The sequence below is a fragment of the Phascolarctos cinereus genome, unplaced genomic scaffold, assembly GCF_003287225.1.
Source record: "Phascolarctos cinereus isolate Bilbo 61053 unplaced genomic scaffold, phaCin_HiC Scaffold_2;HRSCAF=192, whole genome shotgun sequence".
Classification (NCBI taxonomy): Eukaryota; Metazoa; Chordata; class Mammalia; order Diprotodontia; family Phascolarctidae; genus Phascolarctos; species Phascolarctos cinereus.
Window position 1 is genome coordinate 56,022 of NW_027555625.1, and position 8,908 is coordinate 64,929.

At 43.9% G+C, this 8,908-nt stretch overlaps 1 long non-coding RNA gene across 2 annotated transcripts in view; it reads left to right on the forward strand.

Moving 5' to 3' along the window:
* Positions 1 to 8,825, forward strand: part of LOC110202060 (uncharacterized) — a 28,139-nt gene extending 19,314 nt beyond the window's left edge. For both annotated transcript variants that reach the window (XR_002322619.2, XR_002322620.2), the window contains exon 4: positions 8,741 to 8,825. This is a non-coding gene — a long non-coding RNA (uncharacterized LOC110202060). The remainder of the gene's footprint in view (positions 1 to 8,740) is intronic.
* The last annotated feature ends 83 nt before the right edge of the window (positions 8,826 to 8,908 follow it).

Here is an 8,908-nt window from a genome sequence, read left to right on the forward strand (position 1 = left end):
GAAGACTCTCCATAAATTAAGTGGTTTTAATCTGTTGTTCTTTAATGGTGTGAAACAGAAAGCCATAGAAAGGGGAGCTGCCCTTTGGTGATCTGTTACTGAGCATGAGCAAAAGAAATCTCACCATGAGTGCATTTTTGCCAAAATGAACCATGATCAAACTTGGCAAGCAGATGTTTTGAAGGTTAGTTTAAGGGAAATGAAAGTTTAAAATGCTTTCTTTCACTACCCTTTATATATGGAATGGAATTTGGGGGTTTTCCATATTTGACTTCTCAGAATTGGTTTCCATGAAGGGTTTCCTTAAAAGTCCCAATTATTTTGACAGGATTGGGATAAGGAGGTGCGAGAAAGAGGCTCAGGAAGGTTGAGAATGGAGCACACTTACATTGCTGTTCTGTGCTTTCTATTTTTTAAATTTCCATCCAGCATTCTCCATCAAATAAGTTGCTGAGGCTTTGTTCTTTAATAGCCTGTGCTGAAGCTTAATAAGCAGATATCTGTCACAGGCAAATTTGAGAAGTAACAAGCCATGCTCATGCTTGAGAACTGTAACCTGACTTCTTTCTTTGACTTGTCCATAATGGTGGATTTTCTTGCCCAATTAGTATCTGGAAACTACCAAGTCAAGAAAGAGAGAATTCACTTAGATGTCCAGAATATAATATAGTCTTAGAACTCTAGAATGCTAAAACTGATTGGAGGCTTACAAGAACATTTATTGTTCAATCATTCAGTCATGTCCAACTTTTTTTGACCCCATAGACCATAGCGTACCAATACTATCCATGGGTTTTCCTTGGCAAAGATACAAGAGTGGTTTGCCATTTCCTTCTCAGATGAATTAAGGCAAACAGAGCTTAAGTGACTTGCCCAACGTCACACAGCAAGTAAGTGTCTGAAGTGGTATTTGAACTCAGGTCTTCCTGACTCCAGGCCCATCGCTCTATTCCACTGAACCACCCACTGCCTGACACGCACTTAGTAAGTACTTAATAGATGCTTTTTCCATTCATTCAATCAATAAACATTTATTAAGTATCTACTATGTGCCAGGCACTGTGCTAAGTTCTGGGATTGGTTGGTTGTTATCTTTTGTGCTTGAAGAGGACCCAAATGCCATCACTATGTTGGGGTCAAGGTCCAGTGTGTCCGACTGTGGCTGATCAGCCCAATATGAGCTCAGAAGGCTCTACCACAGGTTGGGCCCAAATAGTCCAGGTGAACATTTGGAGTGGAGATATCGCTCTAAATTTGTACAGCTCATGTTTCTTTTGAGCTGCTACAATTCTGCCTTACTCATTGAGCACAGTGCCTTCTTTGATGAGGACACACCATGCTGGGTGGTCCTGTGCTAGGGTCTCCCATGTGTTGAAATCAATTCCAAAGTTCTTCAGAGAGACCTTAAGAGTGTCCTTGTATCACTTCTTCTGACCTCCATGTGAGTGCTTGGCTTGTGCGAGTTCTTCATAAAATAGTCTTTTAGGCAAGCATACATTTGGCACTCAAACAACATGGCCATCCCATCAGAGTTGCACTCTCTGCAGTAGTATTTAAATGCTTGGCAGTTCAAGAAAGGACCTCAGTGTCTGGAATCTTATCCTGCCAGGTGATCTTCAGAATCTTCCTAAGACAATTTAAAAGGAAGAGATTCAGTTTCCTGGCATGGCACTGGTAGATTGTCCAGGTTGCACAGGCATACAACAATGAGGTCAGCATGACGGCTCTGTACACCTTCAGTTTGGTAGTCAGTCAATACCTCTCCTCTCCCACACTTTCCTTCAGAGCCTTCCAAACACTGAACTAACTTTGGCAATGTGTGTCAAACTCATTATCAATGCATACATCCCTGGAAGTATACCTCCAAGGTAAATGAACTTGTCCACGGGATTCAAAACTTCTCCATGTGTTGTAACCAATGGTTCCACGTATGGATGGCATGTTGCTGGCTGGTTTTCTTGGTGTTCACTGTTAGGCCAAAATAAGCACAGGCAACAGAGAATTGATCTGTACTTTGTTGCATCTCAGCTTCAGAGGCTGCATGGAGTGCACAATCATCTGCAACAAAAACTCTTGCACCAACTCTTGAAGCCTTTTAAAGTTAAATAATTTACCATTGGTGCAATACCTGACTTAATGCCGTCTTTGTCCTTAAAGGCGCCCAGCAACATTGCTGAAAACATCATGCTAAAAAACAAGGACACAGCCTTGTTTCACTCCATTGGTGACTAGGAAAGTACAAGAGCATTGTCCATTATCCAGAGCCTGTGCAAGCATGCCCTACAATACGACAAACTTCTTTGATCAACCAGATTTTGACATAATTTTCCATAAGCTGACAGCATCAAAGGCCTTGGTCAGATCCACAGACGTCGTGTGCAGGCCTCTGTTCTGCTCCTGGCATTACTCCTGGAGTTGTCAGGCAGAAAACTCCATATTGACTCTTCCTGGGCCCTTTCTGAAGCGCACTGGCTCTCAGGTAGATGACCACCTTCCAGGTGAAGGATCAGGCTATTAAAGAGGATTCTGGCAAGAATCTTACCAGCAACGAGTGAGAGAGAGATCCTCCTGTGATTATCACAGGACAATTTACTTCTTTACCTTTATAGAGATGGACAATGGAGGCTCCTTGAACTCCTGGGAGATAACCTCCTCTTACCATATACCCAGAAGATTTCAGTTGCGGGGATACAAAAAGAGACAAAAGACAGTCCTTGACCTCAAGGAGTTTACAATCTAACGGGGAGACAACATGCAAACAAATACATACAAAGCAAGTAATGTACAGAATAAATGGGAAATAATTAAAAGGTGGTGCAATGAATAGAGTGCTAGGCCTAGAGTCAGGAAGACTGAGTTCAAATCTGGCCTCAGACACTTACTAGCTATGTTACTCTGGTTAAGTCACTTCACCCTGTTTGCCTCAGTTTCCTCACCTGTAAAATGAGCTGGAGAAGGAAAAGGCAAACCACTCCAGTATTTCTGCCAAGAAAACCCCAAATGGGGTCACGGAAAGTTGGACATGACTGAAACAATTGAACTAGAACAACAAAAGAGGAAAAACCCTGGAAGGCTTCCTGTAGAAGGTGGGATTTTGGTTGGGACTTAAAAGAAGCAAAGGATGATGGGCATGCCAGGCATGGGGAGATCCATAGAAAATGCCTGGAGCTGAGAAATGGGATGCCTAACTCATGAGACAGCCAGGAGGCCAGTGTCACTAGATCAGAGAGTGATGTGGGGAGGTGGGGGGGGCTTGAAGATGGAAGGTGTAAGAAGACTAGAAAGGCAAGAAGGGGCCAGCTTATGAAGGCTGTGAATGGTTTTGTATATGATCCTGGAGGAGATAGGGAACCACAGGAGTTTATTGAGTAGTGGGCTGACCTAGTCAGACCAGCACTTGGGTGGCTGAATGGAGGATTGAGTGGAGTAGGAAGAGACAGGAGCCAGGCAGACCCGCCAGCAAGCTGTTAGAATAGTTCAGGTGTGAGGGGATGAGGGTCTGCACCAGGCTGATGGCAGTAACAGAGGAGAGAAGGGAGTATGTTCTAAGATGCTACAAAGGTGAACTCAACTAGCTTTGGCAACAACTTGGACAGTATCCTAGTTTGGGATCCTGAGGGACTGGGAAGACAGTTTTGCCCTCAAGAGTAATAAAGAAGGTAGGAAGTGGGGAGGGTTTAGGAGTAATCATGATCTCCATTTGGGGTGTGGTGAGGTAAGGAGACCCTAGACGTCCAGTCTGAGGTGAGTGAAAGGCAATTGGTGAGGCAAAGTTGGAGGTTGGCAGAAATTCTGGGGTGGTGAAGATAGATCTGAGCTTCATCAGAATAGAGAAGTTCATTAAATCCATGGCAGCTGCTGAGATGACCCAGTGAGCCCCTCCACTGGCCCCTCTGAGAATGCTGTCATCTTACTTGTCAAACTCACTTTTTCCACAATACGAGTGGAAATTATTTGCTGGAATGCTCAGTTATAACTGGAAACTGCAGAGCCAAAAAAAGAGAATGCCCTCCAAATCCTGGAATGTTCTTTGATCCTAGAATCCTAGAATGACAGAGCTAGAAGGGGCTTAGTGGTCCTTCACTCCAAGCCCCATATTTAACAACTCACTTCGGTTCTCTAGTGTTGTTTGGCAAACTAATTTTTTCCCTTATCTGATGAAATGTCAACACTCTGTCTCCTCCCCAACCATCAGCTGGAAACTGGCAACCCAAGAAAGGGAGACTCAATGTAGAGCCCGGAATCTCCTCTGATGCTGGAATCCTGGAGGGATAGCTGGGAGGGAGCCAGGGGCTTTTGTTTTGTAGGGTTGCTTGTCCAGCTCACTTTGGCATCCACTTGGGGTTGTTTGACTTGCAGACACACAGCAAAGGCAGTAATCATTTTTTAATACCAATACTTAGGTGTTTTGTCTCGGTGTTGGTAGTAGTGAGAGATGACTGAGGTTGTGGTACTGTTAGCATGAGGCTTGAGCTGCCATTATATTGGACATCCTCAGACCATTTGTTAGTTACACCCCCATGGTGCTGAGGCCCTTGTGGGGTGGATCTCCCATGGATGGATTGCATGGAGCTACACAACCTGTGCCCTCATCAATACCATCTCATGGGGTCTTGTTGCTTCATTTGAACACCCCCATTTTGGCAGGGTCTACAGCTACCAAACCCACATATGGGTGCTGCAAAACTACCCTACTCTTGGTCAGTGGGCTCCGAATCTAAATTGGACCCTTTCTGTGGCTGAAGAGACTCCCTGATGAAAGCATCCGCTCCATCAAGATTACAGCAATCCCCTACAAATCTCCTTAGTCAGAGTTTGATGTCTGCGTGCCTACATCATTCTTGAAATGGGTAGATCAGACATTGTCCCTGACAGTGCAGAAAGCTGTTACTGCATTTCCTCAGTCCTTTGGAGCGATGTCATGGGAGGTCTGGATGCTCAGATAGAGCCCAGGCTAGGGAGTCCCACCCGACTTGGCAGAGCGTGACTCTCAGGAGTGTTACTGGCGCTGGCACATGTTCCGGCCAGGCAGGTAACAGAGGCAATATTACCATGAGAGGCTTTACCAGTCTGCAGGAGCTATTCAATGATGTTGGTCAGCAGCCACACGGGGTCTTGCTGGAGGTGTGTTAATTTAAGAGAAAATGCCCGTGGGACACAGAAGTCCTGGGTCTGACAAGGTTTGCCTAGCCAGGTCCAGAACCTCGCGTTTCTGAGCCAGAGTGACGCCTGGTCTGGAGTCCCTCCATTAAGGATCTGAGCCTGGTCAGGCTGGTTTGCTGTATGCAGTGTTGTCAATGTTTCCCTGGCTTGGGCTTCTGGGAAGAAAGGTGTTACCATTTCCACAATCAGCAGCAGTCCCAAGCCTCTTGTGATTGTAAACGCACCCGGCAGATGTAGGAAGCCACTGATGTCAACAGTATGATGCATTATGGCCTCAGTAATGAACAGCAAGGCCTGCTATAGGCCAGGTACCATATTGGGTGCTGGGGATACAAGGACACAGCACAAGAGAATCCTGGTGCCAAGGAGCAGACGCTAAACACCCCAGAATGTCCGAGGTGGAAGGGGCCTGAGAGGTCATTTGCTTCAAGCCCCATATTTGACAAGAGCCTTTTGTGGTCTGACATAACCGAAATTCTTTTTCCTCTTGCATCCATTAGCATATGTTTGCCTTGCAGATCCAGCAACAGTGATCAGAAACTGCCAGGTGGAAAAAGGATAGGGAAAGATGGAGGGAAGAGGGACCACTTCCCCCCTCTATATGGAGCCAGGCCTTTCAGGTGTTGGAGGTCCCATCCGTCTACTGAGCTGGGTCCATCTATTGGAAGGCTTGCTGGGAAAGAGCACTAGCTGGTCCTAGATCTGCAGGTTCTCTGGCATTTGTTGTCATGTGGAAGCTCTGGTATTTTGCTTGGAATGAGCAGGAATATTGGCACTCATCATGAAGAATTCGTTTAAATGTTCCAGCTTTGTGGATGGACGGGTGATGGGCTAGATATAGTGAAGAAGGGTTGAGAAGAAAGTACATTCTTCTCTGCTGTACTGTTTTCATTCTACCTCTTAACACTCTCCATGAACCCAAATGTGCCAAGCCTATTCTTTTATGGGAGGAAGGAGAAGGCGTTTGCAGAGGATAGCCTCGGTCCCGACACTGAGCTCTTGGCTGTCCTGACCCATAGAAATGCTGGAGAAGAATTGCTTCATTTGGTCATTTGACCACGCAGTCACGGGGGCTTTCTCGTTCATCGTCTGAAAACTGTCAGAGCAAGACTAGGTTATTGTTAAGACCCTAGAATGTCCGAGAATCTTAGTGAGACAGAATTGTAGGGCAAAATGGGGCCAAAATGGGGTTACAGGTTTCCTGTGTTGGACAGCGCATTTCTGTACTTATCAAAGTGACTGCTTTCCTAACTGCCTCCAAATTCAATTGCTGTTAAAAAGGGAAGTAGAGGCAGGAGATGGGGGACAGCGGGCCATTAGCCCACATTAGCCCTTAGTGAATGCCAGGCAAAGAGCATCCCCATGCTCTGTGCAAGTGTGGCAAGGTCCTGATGGTCATCTGACAAGCCCCACAGGAAGACTGAGGTCAAATACCCCAAATTATGGACTCAGTTTCTTTATGTGATGTTTAACATTAAATTTGGAATTTCTAAGAATTTAAGGACTTCAAGGACATGGGCAATGGGAAGCCCCCCCGGGGCCCAATCTGATATCTTAAAGGAAGGAAGAGGGTCTTGCTTTTTCCTTCTGTGTCTAGACAGACCTTTTCATTAGTGCCCAGGGAGGTTTAGCAAAGGATGAGTGGTCCCTCCAGAGTGTCTTCTGGGACAAGACTGTTCACTCCAGTGCCTTCTAACTACCTCTTGGACCAGCTTCTGTTTTTAGGTGGGGAGATCAGATGTTTCTAAGTCTGCACGAAGTAACATATTTCATCCTATAATTTTGAAATTCTTTAAAGCACTAAAAGCCCCATGATTGTGAGCAGACTATTGGGTCTTCTTTTATGACAAATTAATTTTCTAGATACATTTTCTCCTTTATGACACTTTCTAAAATAGGGAACCCAATTGTTCCTTCTGAAGTTGTCAGAATGCATTTTCCATTTTTAATCCGCACTTGGCAACATTTGGTTTCCATTGGTAGAATGGGGTGGGGGGTGTCAGAGTTTTAGAATGGGAGGAGACTTTAAAAGATGTGAGGTCTCTCTGAGGAAAGGTCTAGAACTATTCCTTGACAGTCATTTCAGTTGAAGATAAATGCTCTGAAGCCCATTTTCTGTAGGTCTGTGCCAGCCCCAAGAGTGTGTGTCTGTCGTTGCAGGCTGTTGCAGGCTTCCCAAGGAGAATAGGGCTGTGTCTATGTGCTCTCCTCCTCTCCTGGTCATCACTGTTTTTTGACACCCCATCAGCTGTTTGCTTCCAGTCCTAGATGAGTATATTTGTCCCTGTGGGAGAACTCCCCATGATGTGGTCAAAAACCTTTACAGGTCTTCCTTGTGCATGTCTGTGAATGGAACAGGTAGGTTTAAGTGAGCACCCTCAGGAAAGAGAACTCTAGTATTATTAGGATTTCTTTTTTCCCTTGAGTTAGAAACTGGTAGGCTATTTTTTTTGTTTGTTTGTTTTTGGCATGGCATTAAGTGACTTGCCCAGGGTCACACAGGTAGTGTCAGGTATCTGAGGCTGGCTTTCAACTCAGGTCCTCCTGACTACAAGGCCAGTGCTCTACCCACTGTGCCACCTAGCAGCCCAAAACTGGTAGACAATTACCCAGAATTAAATCTAGATTTACTTTTGTTGGATTGGTAAGCTTGTTTGTAAAGGTAAGGAATTATTTCTTTCATCTTCCTGAACTTGTGAGTGAGAGTGTGTGTGTGTGTGTGTGTGTGTGTGTGTGTGTGTGTGTGTGTGTCTATGTGTGTGGGAAGCTGGGACAGATTGTTGTTTTAAGTGTTCTCATTTATATGGAAGCCTTATCTAAGCAAAAATCTTATCTTATCTGGTCCTAATAGACTCATACACATTTTCTACTATGTTTTCATTTTCTGTGCCTTTGGGATAAAAGGATTTCTGTTTGTTTTGTTTTGTTCTTTGGGTAGAATGGTCCAAAGTCTTTGAAATGTCTATGGTTTTATATGCTTCCTTAGGGTGGCATTTAATTTCTTCTTGTTCTAAATTTAGCCACTTTGGGTGAAAAGAGCAGGAAATGGAAGAATTCAGAGTGAAGAGCAAGATCTCTCTTCATTTTTCTTCTGAGATACTATTGCCTCAAAAAATAAAGTTAAAAAAAGGAAGCAAGAAGTATCATGTATAATAAAACCCACTCAGTGAAAAGTAGAAAATAAACTTGAGATAATTAAAATGGCTGAAATAAGGTCTAAATAATATGTACAATAGTCATTAGTTTTGTATATATAGAACTTCTCAATAATTTTACCATCAGTTATTTTATTGTATAAGAAAAAAAAGGTTGGAAATTTGAAGTCATTGTTTATTATGACTAATATTTATTGACACAATTATCACAGAGGCAACATATAGAAAGTGACAGTTCCTCTAATCGCCTTCCAGGTTATAGATATGTATTTCTATATTATGTTTTTGAGGATGAGGAAAGGTTTTTTGTTTTGTTTTGTTTTTGGAAACTAGACCTATGCACTGTTTTTAATTGTGTTAAAAGATTTGTGAAGAGGCTGCTTACAATCTGGATCCTAATTAATCTGATGATTTGTCCCTAGGAAATCTCTGGCCAACTCAAACAGCTATATCTGCCTCTCTGTGCCAGTTCTCTTGTGTTGTGCTGAGCTGTGTTTCCTTTTCTTCTCAATCCCCCCAACTCTCTCTTCCATCAAGCCCCACTCATGGCAACTATGATAGACCTGGTTTTCAGAGGAATGGAAGACAAA